This window comes from Chrysochloris asiatica, unplaced genomic scaffold (assembly GCF_000296735.1).
Source record: "Chrysochloris asiatica unplaced genomic scaffold, ChrAsi1.0 scaffold00233, whole genome shotgun sequence".
NCBI lineage: Eukaryota > Metazoa > Chordata > Mammalia > Afrosoricida > Chrysochloridae > Chrysochloris > Chrysochloris asiatica.
Genome location: NW_006408751.1, coordinates 4,029,435 through 4,044,837, shown reverse-complemented (window position 1 = coordinate 4,044,837; position 15,403 = coordinate 4,029,435). Strand labels below are relative to the sequence as shown.

The 15,403-nt window shown below is 39.0% G+C and overlaps 1 pseudogene; it reads left to right on the top strand.

The window, feature by feature from the left end:
* Nucleotides 1-9,525: 9,525 nt before the first annotated feature.
* Nucleotides 9,526-13,430, top strand: LOC102841926 (annotated as a pseudogene).
* The last annotated feature ends 1,973 nt before the right edge of the window (nt 13,431-15,403 follow it).

The window sequence follows — 15,403 nt, the reverse complement described above, 5'->3', positions numbered from 1 at the left end:
TTCAGTTGCATGTGCCTTTATTTCATCGGTTAAAAATTTTTTTTGTTGCAGAGTAGTAAATTAACTTGGTTAAATCTGAATAAAAGTGAAACTTTTACTCTAGAAATGTGGCATTTTTAACTTCATTGTATTTGATGCCAGTCTTTATGTTTAAGATGGTTTTATGTTGATAAAACTTCTAGAATGTTTTTCCCTCATTCATTTTATAAAACAAAGTAGGTTGATAGACATACTTACCACTTCCCCAGAGCATTGTTGTTGTTCTTAGGTGCCATCAAGTCTGTCCCAATTCATAGTGACCCTATGCACAACAGAATGAAACACTGTTGGGTCCTGGGCCAACCTCACTAATGTAGACACACTTGAGCCCATTGATGATGCCATATTGCCAATCTATCTCTCTGGTGATCTTCCCCTTTTTCTCTGACTCTCTACCTTACCAAACATGATATTCTTCTCCAGTGACTGGTCCCTCCAGACAACATGTCCGAAGTAGGAGAGATGAAGTTTGGCCATCTTGGCCTCCAAGGAGCACTCTGGCTGCACTTCTTCCAACACAGATCTGTTTGTTCTTTTGGAAGCCTATGGCACTTTCAGTATTCTCTTCCAACACCATAACTCAAAAGCATCAATTTTTCTATGGTCTTCCACATTCACTGTCCAGCTCTTGTATACATATGAGGTTTTTGAAAATACCATGGCTTGTGTCAGGCACACCTTAGTTCTCAAGCTGACATCTTTGCTCTTCAACCCTTTAAAAAGGTCCTGTGTAGTAGATTTGCCTAATGCAGTACATCCTTTGATTTTTTTACTGCTGCTTCCATAAGTGTTGATAGTTGATCCAAGAAGAATGAAATCCTTGACAACTTCAATCTTTTCTCCATTGATAAAAGTGTTGTTTATCAGTCCAGTGGTGAAGATTTTTGTTTTCTTTACTTTGAGATGCAACCCATACCAAAGGGTGTGGTTTTGATCTTTTTCAGTAAATCTTTTAAGTCTTCTTTACTTTCAGCAAGCAAGGTTGTATTATTTGCATATCACAGGTTGTTAATGAGCCTTCCTCCAATCCTGAGGCCACATTTTTCTTCATATAACCCAGCTTCTGGATTATTTGCTCAGCATACAGGTTGAATAAGTATGATGAAAGAATACAACCCTGTCACACATCTTTCTTAATTTGAAACCATTCAGTGTTCCCATGTTCTATTCGAAAAACTGCCTCTTGGTCCATGTACAGATTCCTCATGAGCACAACTAAGTGTTCACACTGACTCTTGCTTCGCAACTTGTCATAATCCACACAAGCAAAAGCCTTTGCATAGTCAGTAAAGCACAGGCAACCATCTTTCTGGTATACTCTGCTTTCAGCCAAGATCCATTTGACATCAGCAATGATATCCCTCATTTCACGTCCTTTTCTGAATCTAGCTTGAACTTCTGGAAGTTCTCTGTCAATGTATGGCTGCAGTCGTTTCTGTATTACCTTTAGCTAAACTTTACTCGCATGCAAATATGGGTACTCGCAGAATATGGTAGAGCAGAAATGATCTATACTCCATTCTTTTGTTATTTACTTATTTATTTGGTGGGAAGGGAGGGATGGACATAGAAGATACCATGAACCTTTCTGTTATTATAAAGTTGTCAAGCTTTTCTGTAGTTGTATTTTTTTGCCATGATGCTGCAAGAAAATCCTTTTTCCATGTTCTTTATATTGTTAAGCAGAAAAAAAGAAAAACTAGTAGCATCAGTGAAACAGCTCTGACAGGAGCTGTTTGTTGGTGACTTTACCAAGGGCCCTTGTTTCTAATTCTGCCTGTTGTGTTCCTCATGGTTTTAAAACTGCCCTGAGTAGCCTGATGGACAGCTCTGCAGCACCCCTCATCCCTGGCCTGCCTCAGATTGTGCTGTCAGAGCCCCTTTCTCCACACAGGTCCCAGAAATTTGGAGACAAAGTAAATGGCTAGTATAGCATCTGGATAGCAGAAGGCTGAAATAATGAACCAAATCATTTAAGAGTAAAAAGTAAAGGCATGCTCTTGGATTAAAAATAGAAAAACATATACAGAATAAGATGGGAAAAGATGTAGTTTGTCAGCAACAAGTTTGGAAAAGATTTAGGGAATCCAGTTGGCTTACAATACAGGACATTCTGAGTTTAAGCTGCCAGAAATAAGTATGGTCTTGGGTTTTGGCCTTTTCCTATTCCCTCAAGTCCCTTTGCAAGGGACTCTGTACTCATATGCTCAGTCCATCAAGAAAGGTGGAAATGTCCAGTAGTCAACTACACATTTGCCTGTAGATGAGTTCTGTTTGAATATCCTGATGTTAGTTTATCTTTTTTAGTTGGTTTTCTGACTCGCAGCAATGCTGTGTACCGAAAAATGAAACACTTCCCTGTGCTAAGCCATCCTCACAATTCTTGTTAGGTTTGAGGTCATTGCTGCTCTCATGGTGTCAGTCCATCTTGTTGGGGGTCTTCCTCTTTTTCACTGACCCTCCACTTTACCAAACATGATGTTCTCCAGGAACTGGTCCCTCCTGATAACATGTCCAAAAAGTATGAGAGACGAAGTCTTGCTATCTTGGTTTCTAAGGAGTGTTCTAACTGTATTTCTAACAAAACAGATTTGTTTGTTCTTCTGGCAGTCTATGGTACTTCTACTATTCTTCTCCAATACTGTAATTCAAGTGCATCAATTCTTCTCCAGTCTTCCTTATTCATTATCCAATTTGGACATGCATATGAGACGACTGAAAAATTTCTGGCTTGGGTCAGGTGCATCTTAGTCCTCAAACTGATCTCTTTCTTTTTTGCAGCAGATTTGCCTAACAATGTATGTCATTTGACTTCTTGTCTACTGCTTCCGTGAGTGGTGATGGTGGATCCAAGCAAAATCAAGTCCTTGACAATTTCAGTCTTTTCTCCATTTATCATGATATTATTTATTGGTCTAGTTATGAGGATTTATGCTTTCTTTCCATTGATTCCATTCATACTAAAAGTAAGTATTTTAAATCCTCTTAACTTTAGCAAACGAAGTATCATTTGCATATCACAGGTCAGGTTGTTAATGTGTCTTCCTCCAATCCTGATGCCATGTTCTTCTTCATATAATCCAGCTTCTTTAATTATTTGCTCAGCATACAGACTGAATAAGTATGGTGAAAGGATACAACCCTAGCACACACCTTTCCCTGATTTTAAATCATCCAGTATCCTCTTGTTCTGTTCTAGCAGTTGCTTCTTGGTCTATTCTGACTTTAGGGACGAGCTATGACAGGAGCCCTGGTGGAGTAATAGGTTGTACTGTTGGCTGCTAACCTCAGAACAGTTTGAGTCCATCAAATGCTCGTTGGGAGAAGGATGAGGCTTTTCTGCTTCCATAAGAATTTATAGCCTTGGAGGAATCCCTATAGAGAGTGGCTATGAGAATGCACCAGAACTACCAAAACCCAGCGTATATAATAAAGTGGAAATACTTCATAGGCTTTCCTATGTAATCTTTATAGTAACAGATTGCCAGATATTGTCTCCTGTAGAGCAACTGGTAGACTCAGACTGTTGACAGTAGCCAAACATTTATTCACTGTACCACCTTGACTCCTTCACCTGAGAATACAAGCCGGGGCCCCTGACTCTGTTACCTTCACAAAAATTCTTGGCTAAGGGTGAATATGTGGTGCTGTAGGGTAAGCATGGAACTGCCAACCAAAAGATCATTCTTTCAAACCTATCAACTCCTTGGAAACCCTATTCAGTCATCATGAGTTGGAACTGACTAGATGTCACTTAAGAAGAAGTATGAAGAACATGACCTTAAAGGCAGCAATTGGGATGTCCAGAGGGATGTGACGTTTGGAGATTCTAATATGTCCCCCTACAGCCATTCTTTTATGAAATGAAATGTTTATAAAATATTCACATATGGGCCAAGATTTAGAAAACCTGGTACTCTGATATTTCCCTGAGAATACTAAGTTAAAGATATTATCCAGAATAATGAGAGAAAGATAAGATTAGAACAAGAATGAGGAAATTACAGCTGAAAGGGGCTGACAATGAGAATTAAAACAGTTACAAATCTGAACAATTGCCTTAAATACATTTTAAAAAAATAACATGTAATGCGTTCCATATGGAAAAGAGAAAATGGTGTGATTAAGTGTGAACTTAATGGACAAATCTAGAGTAGTAGAATACAGTCCCAGTGGCACTCTAGGATAAGCACTGTATTACTAACTGCAAGGTCAGTGGTTAAAACTCAGTTGCAGCTCCTTGGGAGAAAAATGAAAATGACTGCTCTTGAAAGATTTACGTCTCAGAATTGACTCAACGGTGGTGGTAGTTGTGTGCCGTGGGATCTTTATGGGAGCAGAGAGCTTCATCTTTCTCCTGCAGAATGGCTGATCATTTCAAACTGCTGACCTTGAGGTTAGCAACCCGACTTGTAACCACTATGCTACCAGAGCTGGGTTTGTTTTTTGTTTGATTTGAGGTAGTAGATTGACACCGGGGAGCCAAACTCTTAATCTTCAATTAAGGGAAGACTACTGCTGTTCTGTTGTGGCACCATAGGATAGCATTCCATCTCAAGGTCGGTTTGAGCTGCAAAGTTAGTGATTCAAAGTCATCAGCCGCTCCTCAGAAACCCCGTATCAGGTCACTATGAGTCAGAAGTGATTCAACAGTATTTAACAACAGCAACAACAATTCTGCTGTTAACCTCGAAGTCCAATATTGGTTTTTAAATGCTTTAAAAAAATTAAGTAATCAGTAATAGAATTAAGGGAAGAGTGGTGGCTCTGTACAATAAACACTGAGCTCCAAACCATAAGGTCAGCAGTTCAAACCCTGAGCTAGGATTTTAGGTGTGACGTTAACTAAAAAGATGTCATGCAAATTAAAACAAAAACAACAACAAAGAGCAGGAAAAGAAAAATGTGATAAAGCAAAGTCAATATAACAATTAAAACAATAAATGTAATTGGGCAAATGCTCTAGTTAAAAGGAAATAACTCCAATTGTGTTCAGAAACAAAACACCATTAGAAGTTGCTTACCAGGAAGATTTCTGAAATAAGTTGATCTAAAAAAGTTAAAACTTGAAAGTTAGAAATAAAAGGACTATGAAGAACACAAATGTGGCAGGATTCATCCAATGAGATAAAAGATAAAGGAAAATAAGACAATATCAAGTGAATTGATAATTGACAAAAGTAATATACCAAAGTTAAGATTATTGTTGTTAAGTGTCCTCCAGTTGGCTCTGACTCATAGTGACCCTGTATAAGATTTCCAAGGATACAATCATTAAAATCCTCTATGTTCCAAACGTATAGTATTAAAATGTAAGCCAAAACTTAATACAGAAGACATGTGCAGACAGTTGTAGGAGAAAACTTCATCATACATGTCACTGTGCATGATTGATAGATTAAGTAAACCTGAGAAAATGTTTAATTGCCGTAAAGGAATAGAGTTGAGTCTGCAGAAATATTTTAATTGACATAAAGTAAGAGTTGAGTCTACAGAAACGTATTTTAAATGGATCATTCTAAATGCAAAACATAGACTATACCATCTTTTTGTATATATAGCAGTTAAAAGATTGATCAGGTACTAGGGTAGAAAATAAAATATTCCAAAGAAAATTTCCCAAAAGAAAGAATTATAAAGGCACCATGTTTACTGACCCCATCCTAAATAAAAAAACCAACTACTTGGAAATAAAAAGCACCTGATTAACTACGTACTGTGGAAACAAGGAAGAAACGTAAAAACAATCCCAAAATATTTCAAACATTCGATTTTTAAATGTATTTTAGCTAAAATTCCACTCTAAAGTAAATTTGTAGTCTTTAAATGTTTTTGAAAGGACATTAAAAAGTACTTGAATGCAAAAATCTAGGAGGACAAAAAATGCAAGAATGAACAGTATCGGTTAAAAGCAGAAAATTCCAAATGATAAAACTATAAAACTGAAAAGTTATTTTTTCATGAAAGTAAAACTTTTTTCTTTACTTTATAATGTCTGCGTCCTGTGATCACTATGAGTTGGAATCAACATACCTTGGGGTGGAGTTACATTATTATGTAGTCATGAGATTTGTAAAGACCACATATTTGCTGTGCCTGCACTGTACCAATAAACATCTGACAAACAGAAAATATTGAAGTTGTCAAGGACTTTATTACACTTGGATCAACAATCAATGCCCAAGGAAGTTACAGTTAATAAATCAAATGACAGATTGCACTGGCTAATCTACTTGTAAGCAACCTTTTTAAAGTGATAAAGAGCAAAAATGTCATTTTAAGAACTAAGGCAAAGAAATGATGTCTGACCTACTATGCATGACTTCACAAAGGGGAAAGAGGAGAATCACCAGATCAAGGTCAATTCCTGTGGAGCAGAGGTCAGATATACCTTTGCCCTCCAACGTTTTTACCCTATTCTGACAGCAGTCATTTCTCCCACAACACTCTACTTCTCTACTGGGTTCGATAATCCATTGCAATGGCCACACATAACTCACAGACAATACTCAATGGTTATTGTGTACGATAAGCACTGGACTGCTAACCACAAGGCGGGTGGTTCAAACCTACCAACTGCTCCTTGGAAACCATATACAGAGTTGTTATGAGTTGCAACCGACTCATTGGCACTTAATAACAACATGGTGTTTATTAGGGAAGTTAACAGACTACCTATAGTTCAGGATCAGAAACAACTTAGATACAGGTGGTCAGGAGTGTCTCTTCCCAGCTATATCACAGGTATGCCTTTCCTGTTCTTCGCCTCCGCTCTACTTGGCCAAGTGTTAAACATTCCATTAGCCCTGTGGATAAATGCCCAAAAGGCACCCTATTCTGCAAGCAGGCTCCTGCTCAAAGACACTCAGCCTTACTCAGTGCTTAGGCTGGAAATCCTGCTGCTCTATCTCTCCTTGCAGCTGCCTTTGCTGTTACTGCTGCCTCTCCACACAGAGATCTCTGGGTTCAAAAGGCACACTCTGCTTGTGACTCTTCTTTCTTGATGGGTATGAGGTGTCTCCTACCTGCTTCTGAGATGGATCATTCTAAACCCAGTGGAATAACAAAATCATACACCCCATTTGTTGGCACTGTAGATTAAACACTGATTTGCTAACTGCTAGGTTGGCTGTTTCAGCCCACCAACAGCTTCTGGGAAACCCAATATGGGGTTGCCATAGGTCAGAATTGACTTGATGGCACATAACAATAACAACATCACCCAATCATTGGTGGGAATTTCTAAGACTATGGCTAAAGAGCCAAATGAAGTCAATTCACTATACTACAACATGGTATTTCCAATTGCCTCATATGCATAAAAAATAGCTGAACAGTAAATAATGAAGACTGAAGAAGAATTGATGCATTTGAATCATAATATTAACAAAGAATTTTGAATATACCATGGGCTCCCAGAAGAACAAACTAATCTGTGTTGGAGAAAGTACAACCAGAATGCTCCTCGGAAGTGAGTATGGCAAGATGTCGTTTTTGAGCATGTTATCAGGAGGGACATCGTGCTTGGTAAAGTAGAGGATCAGGGAAAAAAACAAAACAAAACAAAAAACAATAAAAGGAAGCCCCTCAGTGAGATTGGTTCACACAGTGGTTAGCAAAGACGGCAAAGATTAGGAAGATGGCATTGAACTGGCAGTATGTCAGTTGGAACTGACTCAATGGTACCTAATAACAACAATAGTTTGCCCATGGTGTCTTGGTAGAATTCAGTGGTAGAATTCTTGCCTTTCATGCTGGAGACATGGGTTCAATTTCTGGCCAGTGTACCTCATGTAAAGCCACAACCTGTCAGTTGAATCTTACATGTTGTTATAATGCTGAGCATATTTCAGTGGAACTTCTAAACTAAGACTATGAAGAAAGACCTGGAAATCTATTTCCAAAAATCATCCAGTGAAAACCCCATAAATCACAATGGTCCAATTCCTGAGCTGGTTAGCATTCTGTTCCATTGTACATGAGCTTACTATGAGCTAGAGGCTCCATTCAACAGCAATTAACAATAACAATTTACCCATAATACTGATAAGCAAAGATGTTTCTTATTAGAACATTTTATCATTTTAAGAAAATAATAATCATGATCTGGTTTTTTGCTAAAGGTTATTTTGATTCTTACTGAGGTTTGCTTGACTATCTATAAGAATGGCATGGGGAAGGCATCTGACGTTCTCTGACTTCACAAGGAGAAGCAATAATTAAACTCAGCATCATCCCAAAGTCAGTTCCTAAGAGGCAGAGTTCAAACATGTCTCCGCCTCCCAATTTTCTTTATCCTATTCTGGCATCAATCATCCCTTCCAGAGCATTCTACTTCTGTCCGTGGTTCAATAATCCATTGCAAGGATCACAGAGAACTCACAGATAATACTCACAGTTGTGAGGTTTATTAGGGAAGTTACAATTCAGGATCAGAAATGTTCCGGATACAGTCCTTTGGTCCAAAGCACTTCCCCAAGACACGCTATTCTGCAAACAGCCTCCTGCCTAAAGGCACTCATTCTGTACTTCACTTGTCAGTCGGCTGAGAAGCCCTCTGCTCTGTCTTGTTCTCTCAGTACCACTGCCTCAGCTTTCACCATGGCTTCTCTTCACATGGATCTTGAGGCCCAAAGGATGGGCATCTCGCATAGCTCTTTTTTATGGTCACAAGAGCTCCCATCCAGCTAGCTTCTCAGATGATTCATATACATTCAGCAGGATGGCAAAACCGAGCAATCCCCATGTTAGGGCCCCACACACCCTATTTGCATGGTCCCACCCAGTCATTTGGTGAGAGTTACCAAGTCAATATGGCTAGGAATCATTAATCACTGTACTCATTATAGTTTCTTATTTACCATAAACTCATTAAATTTGGTGGGGGTGGCTGGCACTGTAGGATAAACACTTGACCTCAAGGTCAGTTTGAACCACAAGGTTGACAGTTCAAACTCACCAGCTGTTCTTGGAAACAGGGTCGCTATGAGTCAGATATGACTCGATGGCACTTAGCAACAACAACATAAAGAATTACAGTAATTATTTTAAACATTTTTTATTGACTTTTGAACATCTATTCCCTTATATGTCATGTGGATATTTTTCTCCATCCAGAACGTTTTTACTGGTTTCACAAGGAGAGACTCTTGGACCACTTTGTTGTCGTTAAGTGCTGTGAGTCGATTCTGACCCATAGGAACCCTGTACAGGGTTTCCAAGGAGCAACTGGTGAGCTTGAACCACCAAACTAGCAGTTCAAATAACATTGCAGTCTGACACATTAGCCTACAGCTCCACACCAGGACTCCATTGAACCACTTTGTTTACTCTCAAATTCACAGACCCTGGACCAATTTCAAGGTCACAGTTCGAAACTACCAGCTGTTCCTTGGGAGAAAGATGAGGCTTTCTGCTCCCGTAAAGATTTACAGCCTCAGGAACCCTACGCAAGGTCACTATGGGTCAAAACCAACTCAATGGCACATGACTACCACCACCAGACCAATGCTTGTCATAGAGAAGGTGCTCAGTCTTATGCTGAGTAAACAAATGAAATGCAAGGCTACGTCTGAATCATCATTTCACCGGAAAAGTACTTCAACAGGCCTCTTTAGGAAGTGTGTAACATTTAAAACAACATCTATTAATATCCTATACCACTAGTCTCATGAAGCTGCATTTCATTTTTTATGGAATTTTAGAAACAAAAATAGTTCTTTGCGTAGTGCTGGATCTCAAGAGTCCCCAAGAGGTGAGCATTGATTCTGTATTTTTAGACTTGTTTCTTCAGATGGATTTCAAGACCATGTACTCTATGACAATCTTGTACATTATGTGCATATTGAGAAACCAGAATGGGATGCACATTCAAAATAGTGTGAACTTGAGAGTGATGACATTGTAGCTAATTTGTACTCTCTTCCTCTTTTCTGTAGTCACCTGGTTCAAAGCAATCCTCCCAATGACTCTGTGCTCTCCCCCTCGAGTTGACAGAGTTTACAGACCTGAGAAAAGACCCATGATGGGACATTGTCTCCTTGGCCACAATGATCAGGGAAGGGATAAGAGGTGATTCAAAGTGTGTCTCTTGAGGATTTTTCAAGTTTATATAGTTCTGGAAAGGTGTTATTTTGGAGGAATCTATGACTCTTTCCATCTTTATTAGAAAAGAGTGTAATAGAGGATGCAATAGAAGCTGCAATAGTCAGTCTGACTAGGTTTAAGTCTCTGGAGTCACCCCAAGCCAGCTTCACTCCTGCAAAGTACAGCCTCTATATCCATTCTGTGCAGAATTTCCCCAGGGTAGTCCCATTAAGTCACCATTTTCTTTGCTTAAGCAAGTTCAAGTTGGATTTCTGTTGCTTGCAGTAAAGCATTCTAACTCAATCAGCCTCATGATTCAGAATAAATATGATTTGAAAGAGGAAAGGTCATGTCTTCTTAATAAAATATGCTTGGGAGGAAAAATCTCCATCTTTGAGATTAGGCTGTTTATTGTGCTCTTATCTATAGCATGGAGGCCTGCTGTGGCTCTGTGGGCTAATGTGTCAGACTGCAAAATCATTTGAACTGCAAGGTCAGTGGTTCAAGCTCAGCAGCTGCTCCTTGGAAACCCTCTACAGGGTCGCTATGGGTCAGAATCGACTGGAGGGCACTTAAAAACAACAACAAAAAATAGCATGCAAATTAGTTGCAGTGATTGCTCTGTCAATGCCAAGTACCCTAGCCATAAAATAAGCAAATTTAGGCTTTCATCCTACAATTGAATGCTGGTAATTTTCCTCAGGCCAGGAAAATAAGAAGTCCCATAATTTCAGTCTTTAAAGAACCTTATTCTTCAAAAACTCATTCATATGTTCTTTACTGTAGTCATAGACCTTGGTGATGATGATGGTTGTGTGCCATCAAGTTTGCTCTGGCTCATAAAAACTCTGTGTAGGTTTTCGAGGCTGTAAGTCTTTACCAGATCCGAAAAGCTCATCTTTCTCCCGTGGAGGAGCTGGTAGATTCAAACTGCTGACCTAGAAGCTAGTAGCCCCAAACCCACATTGCTACCAGGACACCTTAGTCATAGACCTTAGAATTACATTAAACAGACACATATAGTTCACAAACAGCACTTGGAAGTTTTCCTTTTCAAAAAAAGTTTAACAAGACTATATTCAGTCTGGAGTCCTAGTGTGGTGCTGTAGGATAAGCACTGGACTGCTAACCATGAGGTAGGCAGCTCAAACCTACCAGCCTCGGAAACCCTACACAGGGTTGTTATGAGTCAAAACTGACTCGACGGCACAACAAGAGCATATTCAGTCTAACAGCAACTTCTTCTTTGATAATGTTGTTATTGCACCTGTTAGGTGTTATTGAGTAGGTTCCAACTCAGCAAGCCCCATGTACAACAAAACAAAACACTGCCTGGTCCTGCCCCATCCTCACAACTGTTGTCAAGATTGAGCCCGGACTCCTGCAGCACATCTTCCTCTACTTCACTGACTCTCTACTGAGTATGATGTCCTCTTGACAACTTATGTCAACATGTTCAAAGTAAGAGAGATGAAGTCTCCTCATTCTACTTCTAAGGAGCATTCTGACTGCACTTCTCTCAGCAGATTTGTTTCTTCTTCTGGCAGTGCTTTCAGTATTTGTTGCCAACACCATAATTCAAATGCATTGATTTTTCTCTGGTCTTCCTTATTCATTGTCTGATTTTCACATGTTTATGAGGAGACTGCACCTCAGTCTTCAAAGTGACATCTTTTATCTTGAACACTTCAAACAAGTCTTTTGAATCAGCTTCCTTTGATTTCTTGACTGTTGCTTTCAAGAGCATTGATTGTGGATCCAAACAAAACAAAACAAAGCAAAAAGCTTTGACGTCAACCTTTCCTCCATTTATCATAAGGTTATTGGTCTATTTGTGAGGACTTTCATTTTCTTTATAATGAGGTGCAATCCATACTGAAGGCCATAATATTTCATATTCATCAGTAAGTAATTCACATTCTCTTCACTTCCAGCAAGCAAGGATGTCTCATCTGCACACCTCAGGTTGCTAACAAATGTTTCTCCAATCCTGATGCCACGTTCTTCTTCATGTAATTCAATTTCTCGGATTATTTGCTCAGCATATGGATTGAAAAAGTGTGCTGAGACGATACAACCCTGGTGCACACCTTCCTTGATTTTAAACCATTCAGTATTTCCTTGTTCTTTTCCAGGACAATTAAATGTTCTAGAATACTCATGCTCAGTGTTATCCATAGTTTGTTATGATCCACACAGTCAAATGCCTTTTCATAATCAATAAAGTACAAGTAAACATCTTTCTGGTATTCTCAGCTATGATATCCCTCATTCCACACCCTCTTCTGAATCCGGCTTGAATTTCTGGCAAATCCCTGTCAATCTACTGTACAACCATTTTTAAATTATCTTCAGCAAAATTTTACTTACATGTGATATTAATATTGTTCAGTGATTTTCACAGTTCTTTGGAATGGGCACAAATATGGATCTCTTTCAATACATTGGCCAGGTAGCTGTCTTCTGAATTTCTTGACACAGATGAGTGAGTGATTTCAGTGCTGAATCAGTTTGTTGAAGCAATTCATTTGACAGTCTTTCAATTCCTGTAGCTGTGCTTTTCACCAGTGCCATACACCAGAGGTAAAACTAGAGACAGTTACTAGATTGTTGATAAAAGCAGAGGAGATGGGTGAATTAGAGAGAAAGGAAAATAAAGTGAAGGTGAAAGAAGAGGTTTTGGACTGGCTAGAAGTGAAAGAAGAGAGAAAGGTTTAATTTGAAATACAGGAGATGTTGAATGATCAGAAAATAACAGGAGGTGATAATAGATGCCATATGTGTAAAAGACGAGAAGGATGTCCTGGAAAAAGAAGTAATGGATGATATTAGGTGAAAGAATTGCCTGAGATTAATCCTCCAGTTAGCTGCAAGCAGAAACTGGCCATGTCACAGTGTAAAGCTATTGTACGGGAGAAGCAAAATGCAGATGCCCACATTGTATGTGATGTTCCTGCAGTTTGCCCTGTGCCAAGAACTACAAAGCAGAACTGACACTTAATGGAGTTTGAGCTAAAACTGCATTTATTTCAATACAACAATGTACTGAAATGAATCTTCTAAGAAATTATTGATTAATGGAAGATGGGGCAAGAATAGCAGACTGTATTTCTGGAGACACTTTGTTGAAAAGACTAATAGAATATAATATTCAGTATTAGAAAAACCATGCCTGGGAGCAAGGTATAAACTTAAAACTTCGACCCAAGGTATTCATCAAGATAATTCAAACATTATTTTTGGCCTGTGAAGCTCTCGTTTCCTCAAAGTCAAGCTGTGTGCATAGAAAAAAGAATATCAGATAATAAATGAAATCTTAAGAACTTACATTAATACTGAAAAGTCTGATCCTAGAATTCATCAAATGTTGAAAGCATATATTCACTGTCAGACTGATATTCAACTTTTATGAAGGTCGAATGTGTGCAGCAAAATGTACAAGGGTGAGGTAAAAATTATCTGCAATCTGATTATATTAAAGTGCCCATCCATGTCCACGGCTGATGACAACATTGAATGTACACGTAAAATGATTCTGCTGAATAGATGAGTGACAATGGATTCGGAGAAAAATCAGCCGTAGTTCTGCGTATGAAATAAACCATGACAGACCTGGGGTTCAAAGGTTTGTGTGAGATGGATTCTGAAACAACTCACAGCAAAAACAGAAGTGTTTGTTTTTGTTGTTAAGTGCCATCGAGTCAGTACCAACCCTATGTACAACAGAACAAAACACTGCCCAATCCTGGACCAATGTCACAATTGTTGACATGTTTGAATCTATTGATGCTGCCACTTTGCCAACTCATCTTGCTGGGTGTCTTCCTCTTTTTCTCTGACCCTCCACCTTCCCAGAAATGATATGCTTCTCCAGTGACTGCTCCCTTCTGACAATATGTCCGAAGTATGAGAGACGAAGTTTGGCCATCCTGGCCTCCAAGGAGCACTCTGGCTGCACTTCTTCCAAAATGGATCTATTGGTTCTTTTGGTAGCCCGTGGCACTTTCAATATTCTCCTCCAACACCATAACTCCAAAGCATCAATTCTTCTATGGTCTTCTTTATTCACTTTCGTATGCATATAAGGTTTTTTAAAGTACCATGGCATGGGTCAGGCATACCTTAGTCCTCAAGCTGACTTCTTTGCTCTTCAACACTTTAAAAAGGTCTTGTTCAGAAGATTTGTCGTTTGATTTCTTGACTGCTACTTCCATGAGTGTTGATAGTTGATCCAAGAAGAATGACGTCTTTGACAACTTCAATCTTTTCTTGGTTGATAAGAATGTTGTGTATTAGTCTAGTGGTGAGGATTTTTGTTGTCTTTATTTAAGCCCATTTCACTTTCAGCAAGCAAGGTTGTATCATCTGCATATCACAGGTTGTTAATGAGTCTTCCTCCAATCCTGATGCCACATTTTTCTTCATAGAACCCAGTTTCTTGGATTATTTGCTCAGCATACAGGTTGAATAAGTATTGTGAAAGAATACAACCTTGTCGCACACCTTTCTTAATTTTAAAACATTCACTTGTATTCCCAAGTTTTGTCCAGGTACAGATTCCTAATGAGCACAATTAAGTGTTCCGGAATACTCATACTTCGCAATTTTGTCCAGAGCTTGTCATGATCCACACAATTGAAAGCCTTTGCATAGTCAATAAAGTACAGGTAAACATCGTTCTGATATTCTCTGTTCTCAGCCAAGATCCATAGGACATCAGCAATGATATCTCTGGTTCCACGGCCTCTTCTGAATCCAGCTTGAACCTCTGGAAGTTCTCTGTCAATGTATGCTTGCAGCCATTTCTGTATTACCTTTAGTAAAACTTTACTCGCGTGGGATATGAAAGAGATTGTCCAATGATTTCCACATTCCATTGGGTCACCTCTCTTTGGAATGGGCACAAATACGGATCTCTTCCAATCAGTCGGCCAGATAGTTGTCTTCCAAATTTCTTGGCATAGATGAATGAGTGCCTCCAGTGCCTCCTCCCTTTCTTGAAAGATTTCAATTTTTATTCCATCAATTTCTGAAGCCTTGTTCCTTGCTAATTCCTTCAATGCACCTTGGATTTCCTCCTTCAGTATCATTGGCTCTTCATCATATGCTACCTCTTGAAATGGTTGACCATCAACTATTTCCTTTTGGTACAGTGACTCTGTGTCTTCCTTCTATCTTCTTTTGGTACTTTCTGCATCATTCAATAATTTGCCCAGAGAATATTTCAATAATGTAAGTTGAGGCTTGAATTTTTCTTCAGTTCCCCCAGCTTGGGAAA